Here is a 24059-nt window from a genome sequence, read left to right as displayed (position 1 = left end):
GCGCCCCAACCCCCCTTCCACGGGCCTTGCTCTGTGTGTGACAGGGTAGAGCCATAACCTCCCCATTGGCCCTGCCCTGAGTGTGACAGGGTGCAGTGCCCCCACCCCCTGATCTGCCCCTGCTCTGTGTGTGACAGGGGGCGGTGCCCCAGCTCCCCTATCGGCCCTACTCTGTGAGTGACAGGGGGGAGCTCCTCAACCCCCTGATCGGCCCTGCTCTGTGCGTGACCAGGGGCTGCACTTAGGGATTGGGCCTGCCCTCTGCCACCCGGGAGCAGGCCTAAGCCAGCAGGTTGTTATCTCCCGAGGGGTCCCAGACTGTGAGAGGGCACAGGCCGGGCTGCCCCCCCCCCTCCACCCGAGTGCACAAATTTTTGTGCACCGGGCCTCTAGTCTATAATAATAAAAGCGTAATATGCTAATTAGACCGGACAGCCAAATGACCTTCCAGATGTCATTCAGGCTGAAGCTGCAGCAGCGGGGGCCGAGGCAGAGGAGGTTAGGGGCGATCAGGCAGGCAGGTAGGCAAGTGGTTAGAGGCAATCAGGCAGACAGGTGAGCAGTTAGTGGCAATCAGGCAGGCAGGAAGAGTGGTTAGGGGTGATCGGGCAGGCAGGTGAGTGGTTAGGAGAGACCAGTCAGGCAGGTGAGTGGTTAGGGGTGATCAGGCAGGCAGAGTGGTTAGAGGTGATCAAGCAGGCTGGCAGAGGAGTCCCAGATTGTGAGAGGGTGCAGGCTGGGCTGAGGGGACCTCCCCCATGCACGAATTTCATGCACCGGGCCTCTAGTCCTGTATAATAAAAGCCTAATATGCTAAGTGTCCGACCATTTGACCAGTCACTATGATGCGCACTGACCACCAGAGGGCAGACACTCCCACCAGTAGGTTAGCTTGCTGCTGGGATCCAGCCAATCAGGACTGGAAGAGACGGGCTGGACACACCCTGCAGCCATCCCACAGTCTCTCCCCAGCCCCAATTGTGCACCAGTGGGGTCCCTCGCCCTGGCCTGTGCCCTCTCACAATCCGCGACCCCTCGGGGGATATCAGAGAACCGCCCACAGGCCAGCCCGAGGGACCCCACCGGTACATGGCCTCTAGTATAACTTATAATGTAGATAGGAGTTAAGACTTACTTTGTTACAATGAAGAGCATTCTTCCTCACTCCCCTCCCTTTTTCTCTTCTCCTACTACACACACACACACACACACTCCAGAGGCTTGGGCTAAAAAGGGACATTTGGGTTCATAGGATTGGATGGTTTTTAAATTGGCCAATTCCAGGCTCCCAACTCTTTCCCTCTGGATCGGCTCCATAGTCTCTTTCACTCTTTGGTGATCCTGACGTTTTTGAGTATCACTGTTACTCATTTGGTTAATGCCCATCTTTGGACACATCACTGTGGACAGAGGAATAGCTAGACACTTTGGCTGCCTTGGCAATTAGACTCACTTCTAGAGCTGGGAAGTAGGTGAGTTGTCCAAAGGAAAGTCAGCATGCAGTTACCAAAAGTAGCAGTAAAGCATGGTGGGTGGCAAACTTCAAATGTCCCCTCTAGCAGATATTATCATCTCCACCTTTCAGATTAGAACATGGATATTCAGAGGGGCTAAATGACCTACCCAAAGTAGGTCTTCTGGTTACAAATCCTGCTCCAGGCTGCCCTAAAGGAAAGGGAAAGCAGCAATGGATAAGAAAAGAGAAATGGTTCTAGGTATGACATTTATTTCTATTCTATTTTTTGAAGTAAACCAGGCATGATTGATTTTAGGGTGATAATTGAGTCTGAATCTGTGGGGAGGGTGAACAAGAAATTTGTGGGAAATAAAATGTCCCAAGGTCTGTGTAAAATAAAATGTCCCAATTTCCCAATGTTAGCAATTTAAATAGCTAACATTTATTAGCCATTCCTTCTATCAGGCACTGTGCTAAGCATTGTTCCTATATCAATTAATACAGCATTCCTATGAACTAAGGATTTTTACAAATAATGAAACTTAAAAAATGGTTTAATATCTTATCCATGTGGTTTAATATCTGTTTCATGTGGGACAGAGGTTCCAGCTGAATCAGAAACAAGTACACAGGAAACCAAGCAAATGAAAAGATGATGTAACTGGAAAGAGGCAGAGCTAAGATTTAAACCCAGGGAGTCCAGAACCCACTGCAGTGCCTGTTTTTTATTTTCATTGTCACCAATTAGCAGCAATATTTAGGGACCTGTCATGTGCTGTCTGTCATAGCAGATACTTGGTGCAACAGCTGTTTCCTAGAAATTTACCCTATAAGGTTGTATAATTCAATTCATGCAACCACATTTAAGAATTTATAAACGCCTACTATGTTTCCACAGATCATGGTTAATGTTAACTTTTATGCTGTTTTTGTTTTGTTTTATATTTATCAGAGTTACACATGCACATAGTTTAAAAAATCAATTAGTCCTACAAAACTTATAAAAAAAACAAAACAGAAACAGGTCCTTGCTGTGTACTTCCTTTTACTATTTTTCAAATTTTCAGAAGCAATCACTTTTTTTCTTTTTACTTTTTTTTCTGTTTCCTCTGGTATTTATGAAAAATAATATCTTTAAGTAACATGATTGTATTTCTACTTCTTGATTTTTTCAGCTTCAGATAATCCATTACTGTGCCACTATAGGAGATGTAGATTTAGATCTTTATGCGCCCTACACCATCACCACAAATACGCCATCTTTTCAGTCTGATGACTTTTAATAACCATACCATGTATCTAATTCTCTGCTTTCCCTAACAATAATAATTGTCATGTTTTTCATTTGCTTGGCTTCCTGTGTACTTGTTTCTGACTCAGCTGTAACCTCTGTCCCACATGAAACAGATTTCTTTATACTATCACCTTGGGGTTTCTTTTTGTCCCTGCTTTGAATTGGATCTTCTGTTTTTAATGTCTTTCCTTCTTCATTTACTCTCTCATTTTGATGGAGCACTTCTAACAATAGCTTTGATCTTCGCTCTGTAAAATGCCTTTATGGTTTAGACATTTGATTGATTTTGTGGCTGAGAACAGACTTTGTGGTTTGGAATTTATTTTCTCTCAAAATTTTTATGTTCACTCTCCATTGTCTTTTGGTGTTTAAAAGTTGAAAAACAATCTAATTTTTGTTCTACATTTTTTCTCACTATTTTCTATTTTTTTCAAGAGTTTTTAAACTTTATTATGATGTGCCTTGTTGGGGTTCTATTTGACTAGACACTCAGTGAGTCCTTTTAATCTGCAAATTAATGTTGTTTAATTCAGGCAAATTTTCATGAATTGCTTCTTTGATTATTTCTTTCTCTCCATGTTCTCTTTTCTTTCTGTTATCTGGATGCTGAACCTCTAGATTGGTCTAATTTTCTTATCCTTTTTCTCCCATGTTCCTTTAAAAAAGAGACTTTTCTTAGTCTCTTCTTTCTGGGATATCATCCAACCTTTAGGTTTCCATTTCTAATATAATTTTGTTTCTCAGAAACAGTTTCTTTGTTCCTTTTTTTTAAAAAAATATCAACTTGTTTTTGTTTCATGGATGTAGTCCTCTCATATCTTTGAGGATACTTTTTCTGGAAACTTTACTAGTATTTCCCCAAATAGTTCTATTTCCTGTTTGTTTGCTTTAAGGCTTCATCTTTCATGTGAGGGGCTTTCCTCGGATGTCTGGTGGTCTTTGACTGTCAGCTCACATTTAAGGTAGTAAGAAAGGTAAATGCGTAGATAACACATAATTGGGGCTTAATAACTGTGAATTCCCTAAATCCAACTATGCTATTTATTCAGAACCCCAATATTATTTTAGTGAATATCTTCCTTTTCAGTTCAATTAGATTCACCAAAGAAGTTTTTACTCTCCTGCCTAGAAGTTATAAAATGGGCTAGTAGCATTCTGCAAACCAAATAGAAGAGAAGTGGGAGTCTCAATATTCAGCATGTAAAATGTCACTCAGTTCTGTTTTCAGTTGAGCACTCTGTCCTTCAGAATTCCTCCAAATTTCCCAGTTCAGGAACTTTGCTAGGATGAAAGAGGGAGAAGTTCTTGTCCACTTGTGAAGAGTAGAAAGGGAATGTAAAAGACAAATTCTTAAATAGAACTCCAAAGAGGTTTGCTCTGATTCCCACCTTTAACTAACTTTCATAAATCTGGGTCCCCCTAATTCCTAAGTTTTTTTGGAAACTAGTACAAATTAAATTGCTTCTTGGCTTTGCCTACTGCTGCTTTAGGATTCAACTTGCTTGGGATTCAACTATAGTCAGTTAGCTATAGTTTTCTGCCCTCTAGCTCCCAAATTTTGGTTACTGTCATTCATCTCTATTCTGCTTTTCTTTCTTGGCTTATTCTTTTTAATAAAATATTTAATATTCTGTTGTATTTTAGTGTGGTTTTGAAAGGGAATGAAGTTAAATGTGTATGTTCAATCTGCCACCTTTAACCAGAAGTCAAAGGTGTTGATTTTATTGTCTACTATATAGTTTCTTCTTTTTTATTTTATTTTTATTGAATTTATAGTTTCATTTTTTAAGCATTTCTTAGATTTGAGATAAAGATTTTTCTTAAAAATAAATTTTTCTCTGGAGAAAATGGGAAATTACCATATTCAGTTCTATACTCTGTCTCAGAGTAAGATTTGAGATTGCTGTTCACATATTATATATTTTCATTTAAATGGTTTTATTGCCATACAGACCTGCTTCCTTCACAGCATGTGGTGATATGTATTCCTGGGTTGGCCTGAAAACAATAACTGAGAGCCATATATTACATAGCTCAAGCTCTTATAATTATGACATATAATAAGATGATCAAATTTTCCAAATCAAACACTGGACAACTTAGTTGAAACATTAAGGAAAGTAAGTAGATCCACGAATGTTGGGCCAATGTACTATGTAAGTTTCATTATCTTAACGCATGTTTGAGATGATTTTTTTATTATCACACTGTGTTTTATGAATAAAGATCATAAAGACTCAGAGAAGTCAAGGTACTTCCCCAAACTCATACAGCTAGTGGGTGACAAAGGTAGAATTTGAACCCAGAATTCACTTCAACGCTAATACTCTTTGGAGTGAGTGTGCATACGAAAATCAGGACACATGAGACTGCATTAAAGATCCCCAGAACTTGGTGAAAAGTCAAAGAAAGAACACTATCAGCAATAGTAATCAGAAAATTACATCACTATTGTTTGCACCTTCTTACACAACCATTTCATTGTATACTAACAGCCCTATGAGCTGGCAATATAAATTTAAGTTTTATAGTTGTTTCTCTCAAATATGTAAAACATTGTTTGCCTATAGCTATAATTTACTTACCTCACAAACACCTTTTCCTGGTCATCATTGTCTGTCTCCTCTCACTTCCCCTCTTCCACATCCCCAACGCCTCCATCCCAGCCCCTGCAATACACACCCTGTCACCACCATTTCCACAGATAAAGTAAAACTTAATCTTACCAATTGGTAGTTGCTTGGTCATTTCTGAAATAAAATTGAGTCAATTTAGGCTTTAAATTAAGTTTCTTCCCTACCCCTTACTTTCTCCTTTCCTTCCACTCTTCTTCAAGTTTCTGGGAGACTCTTATCATTCTGGCGTCAGTGGGTAAGTATGGGATTCCACACTCTTCCCTCTGCTTGCTGGTCTCTGCTGAGTTACTGGTTGGCCCTTGCATATTGGCACCATATGCCAGCACCTACTGAGATGTGGTTCTTCTTGCTGAGCCTCATACGGAACCTACTGCCATGGTCTCCAGTTGTAAGGACCTTGCACTCTTTGCTGCGTTTTCTTAAACCTCAATCTCCTTTTTGTCTGCCAAATCAGTCTTCAAACTTTTGCAATCCACTCATAGGCTTCAGGAACTTTTCAGGTGCTCTGCCACAATACACACAATACACTGGTGTTGTAAAATCCAAAGATGTCTTCAGACAACCCTCCCAGCTACCTTCCTAAGACATTACCTGTGCGCTCTATACTCAGACACCTAGATGCTCTTTCCTGGCTGGGGGGCAGAATCTATTTCCTCTGCATAGGAAAACATCTATTTTATCCTCTTACATTCTTGCCTATTTATAGATTTTATGCCATAAACTTTATAATAAGAATATATAAGGCAGCTCTATATATCCTGAAATGATCAATTGACAAAACATCATGTGAAGAGAGCAAAGTAAGAACAATGTGTATAACTTGCTCCATGTCTGTAAAAACTTGTTTAGATAAGGCAATGCATTAAACATTTCTGGAAGAAGACACGAATCTGGATCAGGTTGCCTTCGGGGAGGGAAAGCAGATGTCTGGGGAGCAAGACTGGAAAAGAAATTTTTCACTGCTTTTTTATATCTTTCAAATTCTGTATTATGCAAATAATTTATTCAAAAAATAAATAAAAGATCATTGTAAAACATTTATAATCTGGCTTCTTTAATCTTGCCAGGCTCCAAATCATCTGATTCTCAGCCACAGACAGAAAGAAGCTCTTTTGGCAAAGCTGTCTTTTCTCCCTCCTCTGCTTCCTGATGTGCCTCTCTGTCTTGTGGAACGAAGGCTGCATGAAGCAGCAGCCTACTTCAGCCTTCTGACTGTTTGCCTTACAGTAGAAGGGAAAATACTTCAGTAGGAAGATGGCCTGAGTCCCAAATATAACAGATGATAGTTTAGCTATTTTGCTAACTTGCCAGACTGAGATAGAGGGTCCTCATTACCCTTCACTTAACCCCTTTGTCCAACCCAAGTCTATATTTTAGGGTCTGTTCCTTGCAAGAATTTTTGTTATGTGTAGGCTTACCACACTGAATAGGTATTTAATAAATTATGATGACTATAAATGCATGAATCAATTTTATAAGAATACGCCACCTAGGTTCATTCTAAATATATTAACTGAGAGAGATTTTTAAAGGTTGTATTTTAAATTTTCTGAGTGTCTGTTAATTATAGCTCTCTTTTTTCCCTGATCCAAAAGCCAATTAAGGATCATATATTGTATTCAGTTGTCCTATCCATTTAATTTTCTTTCATCTAAAAAAACTTCCCAGCCTTTTTGTGTCATGACATTGACTTTTTTTTTTTTAAGTCTGGGTCAATTGTTTATAAGATGTTCCTTGATTTAGATTTTTCTGAATTTTTAAATTATTAGATTTAGATTAAATATTCTTGGCAAGAATACTCCATTGGTAATGCTGTGCCTCCTCCAGATAATATAAAGAAGAAATTGGTAACACAGTAGATGAGCACTCTACTATGACTTGATGGAAGGTCCAGAATGAGTTTTCAATTCTCTTTGCTTTAATTTTATACTGATAGGTCATTTTTAAGTGATTTGGTAGTTAAATAGACCAGGTATCAGTAAATAGTATTTTATTCAATCCATTGGATATCACTTGGAACAGCAAAAGTGTTCTTCTGTTAAATTGATCAGTTTTTTGTGAGTTTGTAACAGTTTGGGGAACCGACAGAAGTTTCTGATTTGCGAAGTGAGGGCCAAGTGATAATAATATCCACCTCACAGCATTGAGTTGAGAATTACCTGAGATGTGAACTCAAGTAATGACATGAAATATCACTTACAGTAATATACCCTGTGAAGGGTCTCTATTAATGTCACCAACCCTACCCAGGTATTTATTTTTTAAACCACATATATATCATATACTATTGTATATGGCAGTGTTCTAAATATTTTATGAATATTAATCTTTGTAGCAAAAATTGGATACTGTTATTATCATCCCCATTTATAGATGAGGAAACTGAAGTACAGAGAAGATAAATATTTTTTCCAAGGTTACATAACAACTGTTTCCTGTGAGACCCCATTTAAAAGCAGGCAGCCTGTACAGCTCCAATGTGTGCTTGAAGATAGACTTCATTCCACCTCTCCTTTAAATTAATGCGTGTGTCTGTGTCACTTCTGTTTCAGAGAGAAGAGGTACTCCCATGTAGGGATTCCTAAAGGCATAGAGCACCTAGAGATTTGCTGCCTCCATTACGCTGCTGGGTCTCACAGCACTTGTTATGTTTTTAAGTTTCTCTCCAGAAGGTAGGAATTGTGTGTTTTTCTCTCCATGAATTATTTATATAATTATAGATTTCTTGTCTGTGAATTTAATTTTTTTTAAATATTAAAAGCATCTTCTGACATCCAGAGATTAAAATGCCAAAGAGTTAAGGCACATAATCACATTGCCTCTATAAAAACATTTTCTATTCTAAAATTAATACATATTCATTGTAAAAAAAAAAAAATATATATATATATATAAAATAGTACAGAAATGTATAGTAATCCTACCACCTTGAAATAACCATTTTTTTTATTTTGTTGTAATTCTTGCTGAATTTGATGCATATATAATAAATATCTAAATAATTATTAAGATTATGACTGGCAACAATAGGATATAAATTAAACACTCTTTGGCTACAGTGCTTCTTTCACTTAGCAAGTTGTGGCATTTGTCATGCCAGTAAATATCATCCACATTAGCATTGTCAAAGGTCATATAATAATCTAATTTAAAGGTATAACATAAATTGTATAACCATTTTCCAATTATTGAGTATTTGAGATGTTTCCAATATCTCCCTGTGGTTAACATGACTTCGATGAATGTACTTGTGCATACATCTTTGTATTCATGTCTAATGATATTTAGGACAATTTCCAAAAGTAAGTATTGTAGAACCTTAGTTCCTAAGCATGCTCTCTGATGAAAGGGTTCCAGGACATATAATATAAGAAAACACTGACTATTACCCACCATCTTGAAGAATTCCAATATTTAGTAGTATACTAAAGTCTTAGAAATCAAACTTATTTGATTATAGAACCCTTTCATAAATAAAACCTGTCTATGGGCTGTTGAGAGTTGGAGAAGTTGTGCATGTGTGGGAAGGGGGCATATGGGGAATCTTGTAGTTTCCACTCAATTTTGCTGAGTCCAAAACTTCTCTAAAAAATAAAGTCTATGTTATAAAAAGCAAAAGGAAATGTTAAAGGGAAATATATTTAAGTGCCATTGTATACATTTACATTTCAAATTAAATTTAGACTTGCACACATACACATAATACACACCTGATAACATCCCACTTAACACTTTGGAAAATACTAGCTTATGGTATATTCTTAAAAAGGGAATTGGTGGATCAAAGAGTAAATATACTGAAAGTCTACAAATTGCATTTTTACCAGCAGTATGGAGGAGTGCCACTTTCACTGTAGTTTTGTCATTTGATAGTAACTGTTTATGTTTTACATAAATCTGATATGAGAAAAGTATATGGTATTTTAATTTTCATTTACTTGATTGCTAGTGAGATAAATGTCTTTTTATACTTTCATTTGCCCATCATTTTTCTTTTATGACCATCTCATTTATGCCCCATTTCAAATTTTTCTTAGGCTTTTTAATGGATTTTTTTGATTGCAAAGAATCAAGAATCATATTAAGAATATTAACACTGTAAATCACATGATACAATTATGTTTTCCCTCATTTTCCTCTTTTTATATTTTGTTTTATTTTATGTATTTTAATTTTGCCATGTAAGGTTGGCATCTTATGAGGTTCAATCATTCTGTCATCTTCATGGATTCTGAATTTGGTGTCTGTATGTTCATTGGCTTTTTCTAAAAAACTTTATTATGGATAGTTTCAAACATAGAAGATTTGGGAGAATCTATTCTATAGATATAAAAGCCTAAGTGACCAGCCAATTGGCTGACCAGCCAGTACCTATAATACATAATGACCACCAGGGGACAGATGCTCAACGCACAGGCATGGAAACATGGAACACACTGATGAATCTCAGAGGGGAGGGGGAAGGAGAGAGGGTGGGAAGAGATTAACCAAGGATCTTATATGCATACTAGAGGGGTCCTTCGGCCTGGCCTGCGGAGATCGGGATGGAACCGGTTCTCCAACATCCCCCGAAGGGTCCCAGATTGCGAGAGGGCACAGGCCAGGTCATCGGACCTCACCAGTGCACAAATCCATGCACCGGGCCTCTAGTAGTATAATAAACCCCCATGTATTTCAATCTGGCCTCAATGATTAACAACTCATGGCTAATCTTTTTCTTTTAAAACTCTTGTAGTATGTTGAAGCAAATGCAGACATTAAGTTATTTCATCTATTAATATTTCAGTATGAGAGTAACTCTAAAGGTAGTTTTACCTAACCTGTATTTTACATCTGCCATAGTTTTTCTTGCTGAAATCATTGACTTCCACTACAACATACTTAATATTATACCAAACATCAACATTAGCTAAGATTAGTTACCAATTTATAATTTTAAAATAGCCTCCATAAGAATTTAATATACTACTTGTGACCAAAAAAAAAATGTTACTCATTTTTCATGCTTTAAATATACATATATCTATGACCCATACTTTTTTTGTTGCTAAAGTTAAATCAATAAAAAGCCTCAGTTTCCATTTTTACTGAAGATAAGCCTTATTATAACTCTTTTTACACCACAATATAGATATTATTTTTCTGTCCTCAGAAGGTACTGTCCTAAATTGCTAATTGTTTTACTACATTAATGGGGAATTTTTCAAGACTTTTGAATAAAACTTGACATATGCCTCTCCAGAAACGTAGCAGATTTTTTTTTTTGAATTCTTGGTTTAGATGGAATACAAAATTTTATATGTTTTTTTCTTTTATTGTCTAAAGTTTTACATATGTCTTCTTTTTCCCCAATTGACCCCGCCCCAGCCCTTCCTACCCCAGGCAAGCCCCCAGTGTCTGTGGCCATTGGTTATGCTAATATGCATGCATACAAGTCCTTTGGCTGCTCTCTAACCCCGCCTCCTTTCCTACCATTTGTCTCTAGATCAATCTATTCTTGTTCATCAAATTATGTTGATCATTATATCCCACATATTGAATGAGGTCATGTGATATTTATCTTTCTCTGACTGGCTTATTTCGCTTAGCATAATGTTCTCCAGTTCCATCCATGTTGTTGCAGATGTTAAAAGTTCCTTCTTTTTTTATAGCAATATATTTACGTGGTTTATGTGATTAATATCTGATTACTTTTTAAGATATCAGTTAAAAAAAAAGAGTACCTTTTTTTTCTTTTTTCTTTTTTTAGAGAGAGGGAAGGAGAGGGATAGAGAAATAGACTCATCAATGTTGAGAGAGAATCATAGATCAGCTGCCTCCCACATGCCCACACTGGGGATTGAGCCCATAACCTAGGCATGTTCCCTGCCCGGGAATCAAACCATGACCTCCTGGTTCATAGGTCAATGCTCAGCCATTGAGCCACATCAGACAGGCAAGAAAGCAATACTTTCTTAGGGTCTTCTATGGCGTTTGATAGTGAATATAATAGTTCATTGGAAATTAGGAAGATATCCCATGGTTACTACTGCCAGAAAGAGTACAGAACATAATCAGATATGGTTCTTATATAAAGAAAGATACAAAAGCAAAGTTAGTCTCAACTAGAAATAGAATTGTCAATGTATATGAAAAGCAGAGGAGGAAAATAAGTATGAGCCTTAGTCACAGCTAAGTAAAATCATGTAAGATTTAATAGTTAATAGAGATCTTTGTGTTAGTATTGTCAGATCATATTATTTTATGAATGAGAAAACAAAAGAACAGAGAGTTTAACTCATGTTTGTCCGAAGTCATGCAAATGGTTTTTATTTATAGTTTTCTCAGAAGACATTTAAAAGGTTCTAAAAAGTTATCATTATTAACAACAATAAGTAACAATTATTGAGTGCCTACTCTAAACCAGAGAATCTACTAAATATTTTTTATCATTTGTCTCATTTAATCCTCACATATACTTTTGGTAAGAACTATTATTATCCCTTTTATAGAGGTAAGGCAACTGACGCTAATCCAGGGAGTCTGAGACATATAGCCCTCCCTCAGTAAGACGTTGTATTTCACTATCACTCAAGCAGACAGAATTATGGGAAGAATAGAGAAAGGATTGCAATCTTCAATCCTAGAAATAAGACAAGAGTGGGAACTTTAGGCAGAATAGATGACAAGAAATAATATTTTGACATCCTAAGTAAAAAAAAAAAAGTGAAAGGTCTAGTTAAAGAAATTTGTGGTGTGATTTAATTCTGGCTTATTCTCTGATTTTCAGGAACCATTGCATCCCTCAATTCATTTTTGCATTTAAAAAAATTTATTTTGGATTTTTGAATAAACAATGTCTTATGACAACTATTACAAAATTCTGAAGTTACCAAACTCTTCTCCATTATCACTGCTTTTCATATCCCCTTTAAGGACTTTATATATCCAGTTGCATGTATTATGCAATGCAGTCCCTAAGTATTTTTGTTATTAAAATATATTTTTAATAAATTAGTGAAGAAAGCAACAGTCCAAACAGATTGCTTGTTGCTCTAGGTTTTCATGCTTACTTTAGTGGATCTCTATAGGTGCATGAATTAGACAAAAAAATAAATCATGAAAGAAGAAATGATTTTCAAAAATGAGTATGCAAGTTTAGTTCTAAATAGCAATAGCAATCACAGTTTTAGCTTGAGGCTTTTCTGAGGGATTGTGAATAATGATTAGGGGAGATTATAGGCCTGAGGCAAAGCCTTGGGACATTGACGCACATAGCCAGCCATACAGCCTCCAAACACTGGTCTTTAGGTTGGCGAGTATTGGTTGAAATACCAGAGGGAATCAAACCAGAAGCTGTCACTTTATACCAAGGACCATCTCAGGAGTCTGAAGTTTAAATGGTAACATAAATGTTTACCAAAACAAAAACCCTTGGTAGGTTTTTCAGGTCCTGTGGTTTTATTTTTACTGCTTTGGGTATGTATATTAATTTGCCTGTAGACGGAATTATGTATAAAAAATTGTAACACCAAGAAAGTAATATCACTGTTGAAAATTGTGTTCAGATATGTCTCTACATCTATTCAGGGGAAATAGGTAAGATTTTTGTTTTAAAAAAGATAACAGCCTTTGCCGGTTTGGCTCAGTGAATAGAGCATCAGCCTGCAGACTGAAGGGTCCCAGGTTCCATACTGGTCAAGGACACATGCCTGGGTTGCAGGCTCGATCCCCAGTAGAGGGCGTGCAGGAGGCAGCCGATCAATGATTCTCTCTCATCATTGATGTTTCTATCTCTCCCTCTCCCTTCCTCTCTGAAATCAATAAAAATAAAAAATAATAATAATAAAGATAATGAATGCCACATCTCATTTTTATGAGATTTTTCATGGAAATTTATGTTTGAGAGAATTCTTATTTACTATTCTTTGCTGAAAATATTCTTCTAGCCTGATATCATCATGTAAAATTATGAACTGGTTAGTGTGGATATTTTGAAAGCCCTAAAGTCTTTAATTCATGGATAATTATGTATTTTCAGGTACCAAAATCTCAGTTTCCTTCTATCTTTATAGCTATTTTCTCTCTTTCCTAAAAATTTGTGACTTAAGTTAAAATGACCCTACCCTTTTAAAACATATTTCCATAATAGATAGTAAAAGGGAAAGAATTAACAAACCAAACATTCACTTACCTCACCCAATGTATGGAATAATAATGATGATAATAGTAATAAAAATAATAGTAATCATCTAATAACATGAATGAGAATAAATAAACCTTTAAATAGTGTTTACTATATACTAGGTACAGTTCTAACTCATAACTCCATTATTTTCCCCATTTTTAAAATGAGGAAACTGAATCAATAAGAAATTAAATAATAAGTAGGGAATCCAGCAACAGAAAACTGAACAAGGACTTGAGAGCACAGTAGAAAATTATCAGCCCTTCAGGGTCTCACATCACTTCACACAAGTCTTCATGCTGGGGAGACAGTGGCAAACAAGGTAGACATGGTTTCATTAAATACAAAATCACACAATAATTTATTTCATTTCCGTATTACAAGGTGATGGAAGAACATATACAGGGACTTCTTGTATTCTGAATCAGGCTGAGATCTGAGGGATGAGTGGGATCCACAGGGCCAAGTGGAATTGGGAAGGAGGACAGGCAGGGGCAACATTATGACTTTTGTGGGCTCTAGACTCTTTTGCCTTCATGTCTCCTGCCTCCAGAAAATATATTAAAATTATATTTTGCAATTATATTGATATGAAGACAAATATGTTAACATTATACATTAAAACATTTCATGGGGCCGAGACCGGTTTGGCTCAGTGGATAGAGCGTCGGCCTGCGGACTGAAGGGTCCCAGGTTCGATTCCGGTCAAGGGCATGTACCTGGGTTGCGGGCACATCCCCGGTGGGAGATGTGCAGGAGGCAGCTGATCGATGTTTCTCTCTCATCGATGTTTCTGACTATCTCTCTCCATTCCTCTCTGTAAAAAAAAAAAACAATAAAAAATATATTTAAAAAAAAACAACATTTCATGGGACTAAAAGGTTTTTTTGTATTATTTTATAAGAAATTAAAACAGCCCTAACAGGTTTAGCTCAGTAGATAGAGCATCAGCCTGCTGACTGAAAGGTCCCAGGTTCGATTCTGGTCAAGGGCACATGCCCAGGTTGCAGCTCGATCTCCAGTGGGGGGTGTGCAGGAGGCAGCTAATCAATAATTCCCTCTCATCCTTGATGTTTCTTTCTTTCTTTCTTTCTTTCTTTCTTTCTTTCTTTCTTTCTTTCTTTCTTTCTTTCTTTCTTTCTTTCTCTCTCTCTCTCTCTCTCTCTCTCTCTCTCTCTCTCTCCCTCTCTCTCTCTCTCTCTCTCTCTCCCTCTCTCTCTCTCTCTCTCTCTCTGAAATCAATAAAAATATATTTTAAAAAAGAAATTAAAACATTTCATGGAACCTTAAAATATTATAAGCCCTAGGCATTTGTGCCTACTGTGCCTAATGATAAATCAGCCCAGGGACGGGGCTGGGGGGCAGTAATGGGCCAGAAACATTCCATATGGAAGGGCTAGCATAGACCGAAGATTTCAGAGGCTAGAGAAACCTGAAAGGAGACTAGTGTGGCTAAAGCAGAGTGTTTAGGAGAGGGAGGCATGAGGTGAGGCTGGTAAGGCAGGCAGGGCCCTGTAGGCTGTGTTTAGGTTTTTTATATTCTAAGAGCAATGGAAAATCTCCAAAGGGTATGTGTGTGTTTAAATCAAATTAATAATACACATGGTTAAAATCAATAGTTCTTTGGTCCAGCTTTTCCCACTTAAGCCTCACCTCTTTCCATTTTCTTCCTGATATTTATCTTCATTTTTCCAGGTAAAAGTAATCTACCTCCTCATCCTATTTTTTATTTATCATTTTAAAGCATCATGTATTAACATACACATTCACACACACGCAGGCGCACACGCCTTATACACTCACTCACCCTACCCCCCTCCACCTTTTCTCTATCATTATTCATTTAGTTTTATCTCTATTTTTGGTTTCTCTATTGTAACTGTGAGTAATAAACTAGTACCTTTATTTTTTGTCCCATTAACTATTAATGCTGCTTTGGGGATTGTTCCCTGTGTCAGATGAGAGTATTAGTGCACACATCTACTTCATGGTTCTGTTCTTGGTTCTTTCATTTTTATATTTCTAAAATTGGTTTCATTTACATTTATTTTATAACTACAATTAAGTATTTATGTTATAGTGTCAAAGGGGCCTTTGCACCTGCTGTTCCCAAAATCTGGAAATTCATTCACCCAGACTACCACATTGCTTGGTCCTTCCCTTCCTTAAATTCTTGACCCAAGTGGCAGCTGTTCAGTGGAGCCATTCCTGGTCGTCTTATTGGAAATATCCATTCTACTACCTGGCATTCTTGCTCTGCTTTCCTTATTATTTTTTTCTACATAGTATTTATTATTAATATAAATAACGTATTTTCATTTCACCTAATTTCTGAAATTATTGTCACTTTATACATTCTTGGCTATAGCTTCAAGAAGACGATTATTATCTGTTTTAACTAAATTATTATTTTCCCCCTCACTATTATATTCTCAGTAGCTAAATCAGTGCCAGACACAGAATCATTTGAATTAATGGTTAATTATATTTTCAAATGTTCTTTTTTGGTTATATGTCTTTATTTATGCAATTTTTTTTGTTTTCTTAAAATTTGGAATTGCCTTTTGTCTTTTTGTATTATTTTTATTTTTTCTAATTTTTAAAATTGCTTCATTTTTTATATATTTTATTTTTTAGTTACAGTTGGCATACAATATTATATCGTTTCAGATGAACAACCCAGTGATCAGACATTTATATAACTTACAAAGTGATCACCCCAATAAATCTACTATCCATCTGACACCATACATAGTTATTACATTATTATTAACTATATTCCCTATGCTGTGCATTACATCCCCATGACTATTCTGTAACTACCAATTTGTACTTCTTAATTCCTTCACCCTTTTTGTTCATCCCCCCCCCCCCCCAACCTTCTTCCCATCTGACAACTCTCAAAATGTTCTCTATATCTATGAGTCTGGATCTTTTTTGCTTATTCATTTACTTTGTTTCTTAGATTCCACATGTAAGTGAAATCATAATGTTTTTTATCTTTTTCTGTCTAATTTATTTCACCCAGCACAATACCTCTAAGTCCATCCATATTGTTGCAGATGGCAAGATTTCATTCTTTTTTTTTATGGCTGAGTCATATTTCATTGTATATGTCCCACTTCTTTATTTATTCATTTGTTGGTGGACACTTATGTTGCTTCCCTATCTTGGCTATTTTAAATAATGCTGCAGTGAACTCATGGATGCATATATCTTTTCAATCTAGTGTTTTGGGTTTCTTTGGCTTAACACCCAGAAGTGGAATTGCTGGGTCCTTCTTTATCTCTTGTAATATCCTTTTTTTAAAAGACTATTTTGTCTGGTATAAGTATTGCTATGCCAGCTGTTTTGTTTTTGTTTCCAATGTCATAAAATACTTTTTACATTCCTTAGTTTCAGCCTGTGTCTTTTGATTTGAAGTGAATCTTTTGCAGGCAGCAAACTTTTTAAAAAAAAAATTAAAATTCTGTATTGTTTAAGGGTGTTGTTTTGTTATTCATTCAGCCACCCTATGTATTTTGATTGGAACATTTAATCCATTTGCATTTAAAGTAATTATTAATAGATATATATTTACTGCCATTTTATTATTCTTATTTTTGGTCTTTTTATTTTATTCTTCTTAAATAAGATTCTTTAACATTCTTGCAATACTAGTTTCATGGTAATGAACTCCTTTGGCTTTTTCTTGTCTGGAAAGCTCTTTATCTGTCCTTCCATTCTAAATTATAGCTCTCCTGGGGAGAGTAATCTTGGTTGTAGGTCCTTGCTTTTTAACACTTTTTTTTTAATTTATTTTTTTTGTTGTTTAAAGTATTACATATGTCTCCTTCCCCCCCCCCCCATCGACCCCTCCCTGGCCACTCCCATCCCCAAGGACAAGCCCCAACCGCCACAGTGTCTGTGACCATTGGTTATGCTAATATTCATGCATACAAGTCCTTTAGTTGATCTCTTACATCCCACACACACACCCTCCCTTACCTTTCCCCTGAAGTTTGACAGTCCGTTCGGTGCTTCTCTGTCTCTGGATCCATTTTTGGTCATCAATCTATGTTGTTCATCATATTCCACAAATGAGTGAGATCATGTGATATTTATCTTTCTCCAACTGGCTTATTTTGCTTAGCAGATGCTCTCCAGGTCCATCCATGCTGTCATCTTTTTTATAGCAACGTAGTATTCCATTGTGTAGATGTACCACAGCTTTTTAATCCACTCATCTGTTGATGGGCACTTAGGCTGTTTACAGATCTTAGCTATTGTATATTGTGCTGCTATGAACATAGGGGTGCATATGTCCTTTCTGATTGGTGATTCAGATTTCTTGGTATATATTCTTAGAAGTGGGATTACTGGGTCGAATGGGAGTTCCATTTTTAACTTTTTGAGGAAACTCCATACTGTTTTCCACAGTGGCTGCACCAGTCTGCATCACTTAATATTGCTTGGCAATCCCTTCTGGCCTACAAAGTTTCTGTTGAGAAATCAGCTGACATTCTTTTGGGAGCTCCCTTGTATGTAACTAACTGCTTTTTCTTGCTGCTTTTAAGATTTTCTCTTTGTCTTTAACCTTTTGCATTTTAATTATGATGTATCTTGGTGTGGCCTCTTTGGGTTCAGTTTTGGACTCTCTGTACTTCCTGGACCTGTATGTATGTCTGTTTCCTTCACCACGTTAGGGAAGTTTTATGTCATTTTTTAAAATAGGTTTCAATTTCTTGCGCTCTCTCTTCCCTTCTAGAATCCCCAGATGCAAATGTTGGTACACTTGATGTATACTCTTCTCATGTTTTGGATTCTTTCCTTCCTTTTGCTATTCTGAGTATTTTCTGGGATCTTATCTTTCAAATTGCTGATTTTATCCTCTGCTTTCTCTAATCTACTGTTGATTCCCTCTAATGTAGTCTTCTTTCAGATACTGTATTCTTTGTTTCTGATTGGTTCTTTTTTATGTTTTCTATCTGCATTTTTATATTATCTTTCTCTTTGTACAGCCTACTTTAGTGAAGCATATCCTTAGCAACTTCCTAAGAAATGATAACTTTCACATGTTTGAAATGTTCTTTATTTTATTTTTCACTAGAGGTGTATCCAGGACCTAACTTCAGAACATATAAGCCTAGGAGTAGGACCTGATTGGGGAGGAGGGGTGTTGGGGGGGAGAAGAAGAGAGGTGGGGTTGGAGTGGGGATGTATGCATCAGTATTGACAAGGGAGAAAAATGCATTAAAAGATGCCATGTTTTTGTTTTGTTTTTAATATATTTTTATTGATTTCAGAGAGGAAGAGAGAGAGAGAGAGAGAGAGAGAGAGAGAGAGAGAGAGAGAAAGAGAGAGAGAGAGAGAGAGAGAGCTAGAAACATCAGTGATAAGAGGGAATCATTAATTGGCTGCCTCCTGCACATTGGACCGAGCCCACAACCCAGGCATGTGCCCTAGAACAGAATAGAACCTGGGACCTTTTAGTCTGCAGGCCGACACTCTATCCACTGAGCCAAACTGGCCAGGGCAAAAGATGGCATGTTTTGATGTTTGAGACATCAAAAGTTCCTTCTTTTATATAGCAGTGTAGTTTTCCATGTCTAAAAACTCACATTTTGTACCACTTCTACTTGCTTTTTTAAAAAATATGAATCATTGTGTTAAAACTTGTAGATAAGGCCTTTAAAGAATATGCTGAGGAGAAGCAATTGTTGCCAATCTGTGTGTCATCTAAATTCTACTTTATCTCTGAATTTGGAAGGTGATGTTCCACAGACTTCTAAAATTCATTCGCACCAGCCTCAGTTCTTTGTAGCTCATCTGCTCTTTTCTTCTGACCACTTTTGGAGCCTACCCTTGTTTTTCTTGGCATTTTTTCACTTCCTAATGATGTAGGTGTAGGCTTTTTCCTATTCATGTTGTCTTTAGTGAACACTTTCATCTGAGGAGTTTCATCTCTAAAATATTACCCTGTATTATATCTTTAGCAATTCTTCTCCTTTTCTTTTCCTTCTTATTCTTTCCTCTTTAGCTTCTATTATTCTATGAAGGACCACATGAGTTGAGTAGCTAATGTCATATCTTTTCAGTGATACTTTCTGTTCTTTTTTAAAATCTGCTCTTAGGCAATGCTTTCAATTTCTAAACAAGACCAAAAAAAAAAAAAGATTCATAGGAGGCTTGAAATGGAAAATTATGTTTTTGTTTTCTAAGAATCTTTCACACTCTAGAGTTTTAGTTTGTCATTTTTTGTTTTGCTTGTTAGTTTTAAGCTGAAAAGGGCAGTGATTAAGAGCAGTAATTTTTGGAATCAGACTGGGGTTGAAACTCTATCTCTCACATTTAGTAACTCTGTGACCTTGAGCAATTTTACATTGTCTGTCTCTGACCTAATATGAAATGTGATAATAGTACATCGGATTCAGAGGTCAGAGGATTCAATGAGTTGATAAACATAAAACACTAACAATAATATCTGGAATATAGTAAACCTCATATGTATTTCCTATAATCATCTACACTAATAAAAGAGAAAGATGCAAATTAACCATCACTCTGTCACTCGGCCACTACACTACACCCACAAGCCACGCTCACCAGCCAATCAGGAGCGAGTATGCAAATTAACTCAACTATGATGGCGGCGGCCACGGAGCTGGAGCGAGCAGGAGGCTTGGGTTGCCCCCGGTGATGGAGGAAGCCAAGCTTCCTGCCTGTCCTGGCCTGTACTGGGCTCTGCTCAAGGCTACAAAGTTTCAATTATAGAAGATAAATAAATCCCAGATACCAGCTTCCAGCTGGACCTGGGCTCCGCTCAAGGCTACAAAGTAGGTAAAAAGGAGAGGCTGGGAGCTTGGGTTGCCCGGGGGGCATGGCCAGCCTGAAAACAGCCCTCAGCCCCTCACCCAGGCTGGCCAGGCACCCCAGTGGGGACCTCCATCCTGAAGGGGGTGTGACCAGCTGCAAACAGCCATCAGCCCCTCACCCAGGCTGGCCAGGCACCCAAGCGGGACCCCCACCCTGATCCGGGACACCCTTCAGGGCAAACCAGCCGGCCCCGACCCGTGCACCAGGCCTCTATCCTATATAGTAAAAGGGTAATATGCAAACTGACCCTAACAGCAGAAATACTGGGAATGACTGGTCACTATGACACACACTGACCACCAGGGGGCAGACGCTCAATGCAGGAGCTGCCCTCTGGTGGTCAGTGCGCTCCCATAGGGGGAGCTCTGCTCAGCCACAAGCCAGGCTGATGGCTACCAGCACAGTGGTGGTGGCGGGAGACTCTCCTGCCAATTAGCAGCACTAAGGATGTCCGACTGCAGCTTAGGCCTTCTCCCTGCTGGCAAGTGGACATCCTCCGAGGGCTCCTGGGCTGCCAGAGGGATGTCTGACTGCCAGTTTAGGCCTGATCCCCCAGGGAGCGGGCCTAAGCCAGCAGGTGGTCATTCCCCGAGGGGTCCCAGACTGCAAGAGGGCACAGGCTGGGCTGAGGGACACCCCCGAGTGCACAAATTTTTGTGCACCATGCCTCTAGTTACTATTATAATCATTATTATTTTGTAGATATGACATCTACTCACTGTTCCTGAGAAAACTAGTTAGAAGTTTTTGTTTTTGTTTTTAAAAAAAGACAACTATTTCTCTGATTTGGTAGATTTTAAAAAAAATTTTATTGCATTTATTTAGTTACATTGGTTAATAAAATTATATAGGTTTCAGGTGTACAATTTTATAATTATGCTCTGTATTGCGTCTTCACCATCCAAAGTCAATTCTCTTTCTGTCACAATTTATCCTCCACTCCCCTTTTCCTTCTGGTAACCACCATATTGTTGTCTGTGTCTATGAGTTCTTTTGTTTGTTTGTTTGTTTATTTGTTGCTTAATCCCTTCACCTTTTACACTCAGCTCTCCTCTAATAGTGGTCAGTCTGTTTTCCGTACATATGAGTCTGTTTCTAGCTTGTTTGTTTGTTTGTTTTGTCCATTAGATTCCAAGTATTGGTGAAATCATATGATATTTACTTGCCTTTCTTTGACTGGCTTATTTCATTAGCATAATACTTTCCAGATGCATCCATGCTGTCACAAAAAAATAAGATTTCCTTCTTTTTTATGGCCAAGTAGTATTCCATTGTGTAAATGTACCACAACATTTTTATCCACTTACCTACTACTAATGGGCATTTGATTTAATTCCAAATTTTTACTAGTAAATATGTTGCAATGAACATGGGAGTGTATATATTCTTTCTAATTAGTATTTCAGTGGGTTGTCCTTTAATTTATTTTATTATTCTTTTGCTGTACGAAAGCTTTTTAGTTTTATGTAGTTCCATTTGTTCGTTTGTTTTTCTTTTCTTTGCTTGAGGAGTCAAAAAATATTGGTATGACAAATGTTCAAGATTTTTACTGCCTATGTTTTCTTCTAGGATTTTTAAGCGTTCAAGTCTTACATTTAAGTCTTTAATACATTTTGAGTTTATTCTTGTGTATGGTGTGAGAAAATGGTCTAATTTAAATTTTTGCATGTATCTGTACAATTTTCCCAATACCATTTATTGAATAGACTATCTTTACCCCATTATGTGTTCATGCCTCCTTTGCCAAATATTAATTAACTTTGAAGGTGTGGATTTATTTCTTGGCTCTCTATTTTGTTCCATTAATCTATATGTCTGTTTTTATGCCAGTACCATGCTGTTTTTATTGCTATGGCCTTGTAGTATAATTTGATATCAGGTAGCATGATTCCTCCAGATTTGTTCTTCTTTCTCTAGATTTTTGGTGCTATTTGGGGTCTTTTGTGGTTTATAAATTTTTGGAATACTTGTTCTAGTTCTATGAGATACATATTAGTATCTTGATTGGAATTACATTGAATCTATAGAATACTTTGGATAGTATGGATATTTTAATTATGTTAATTTTTCCTATCTATGAACATGATATAGGCTTCCATTTATTTGTATCTTCAATTTCTTCAGTGTCTTACAATTTTTTGAGTACAGGTCTTTTGCATCCTTGGTTAAGTTTACTCCAAGATATTTTTAATACAATTATAAATGGGATTGCTTTCTTAGTTTCCCCTTCCGATAGCTCATTATCCTATATAATAAAAGCCTAATATGCTAAGTGTCCAGGCATCCAGTCGTCCGTTCAACCAATCAAAGAGTAATATGCTAATGATATGCTAAGGCCACTCAACCATTCGCTATGATGTGCACTGACCACCAGGGGGCAGACAGTTGACTGGTCAACCAGTCGCTATGACATGCACTGACCACCAGGGGGCAGATGCTCAATGCAGGAGCTGCCCCCTGGTGGTCAGAATGCTGCCACAGGGGGAGCGCCGCTCAGCCAGAAGCCAGGCTCACAGCTGGCGAGCACAGCGGCTGTGGCAGGAGCCTCACCTGCCTCCAAGGCAGGGCTAAGTATATCCGACTGCCGGCTTAGGCCTGCTCCGAAAGCTGTCAGTTGGACATCCCTGGAGGGCTCCTGGACTGCAAGAGGCTGCAGCCTGAACTGAGAGACCCCACCCCGAGTGCACAAATTTCGTGCACTGGGCCTCTATTTGTGTATAAAATGCAACTGATTTCTGGATATTTATTTTGTATCCTGCTACTTTACTGAATTCATTTGTCAGTTATAGTAGTTTTGGAATGGAATCTTTAGTATCATGTCATCTACAAATAATAACAGTTTTATTTCTTATTCTTATTCTCTAATTGCAGTGGCCAGGACTTCCAGTACTATGTTGAATAAAAGTTGTGAAAGTAGACATCCTGTCTTGTTCCAGATCTTAATTGGAACACTTTTAGTTTTTGCCCTTTGAGTATGATGTTAGCTCTAGGTTTATCAAATATGGCCTTTATCATATTGCAGTATGTTTCCTCTAATCTCACTTTGCTGAGAGATTTAATCATAAATGGGTGCTGGATTTTATCAGCTGCTTTTTCTGCATCTGTTGGTAAGATCATATGATTTTTATGCTTCATTTTATTTATGTGGTGTATTACATTTATTGCTTTACCAATATTGTACCGATCTTGCATCCCTGGAATAAAACCTACTTGATCAAGTTGCATGATTTTTTTTAAATGGTTTGCTGGATCTGGTTTGCTAATATTTTGTTGAGAATTTGTATTCAACAGAGTTATTAGTCTATAATTTTTCAATTTGTAGTGTCCTTATCTGGTTTTGGAATTAGGATACTGCTGGCCTTACAAAATGAGCTTGTGAATCTTCCCTCCTCTTGAATTTTTGGAATAGTTTGAGAAGATTAGGTGTTAGATCTTTGAATGTTTAATAAAATTTACCTGTGTGGCCATCTGGTCCAGGAGGTTTATTGGGGGGAGTATTATTATTATTACTAGAGGCCCAGTGCACAAAAATTTGTGCACTCGGCGGGGGGGGGGGGGGGGGGAGGTCCCTCAGCCCAGCCTTGCAGTCTGGGCCCCTCGGGGGATGACCCCCATGCATGGCTTAGGCCTGCTCCCGGGGGATTGGCCTAA

At 37.5% G+C, this 24059-nt stretch overlaps 1 protein-coding gene across 2 annotated transcripts in view; it reads left to right on the top strand.

The window, feature by feature from the left end:
• The first annotated feature begins 7936 nt into the window (after positions 1-7936).
• The window catches only part of MBD5 (methyl-CpG binding domain protein 5), a 151738-nt gene continuing 135615 nt past the window's right edge, over positions 7937-24059 (top strand). For both annotated transcript variants that reach the window (XM_023752422.1, XM_023752421.1), the window contains exon 1: positions 7937-8058. The gene's annotated coding sequence lies outside the window, so the exon portion shown is untranslated. The remainder of the gene's footprint in view (positions 8059-24059) is intronic.

The sequence above is a fragment of the Myotis lucifugus genome, unplaced genomic scaffold (genome assembly GCF_000147115.1).
Source record: "Myotis lucifugus unplaced genomic scaffold, Myoluc2.0 scaffold_32, whole genome shotgun sequence".
NCBI lineage: Eukaryota > Metazoa > Chordata > Mammalia > Chiroptera > Vespertilionidae > Myotis > Myotis lucifugus.
This window is presented reverse-complemented; position numbering and strand designations above follow the sequence as displayed.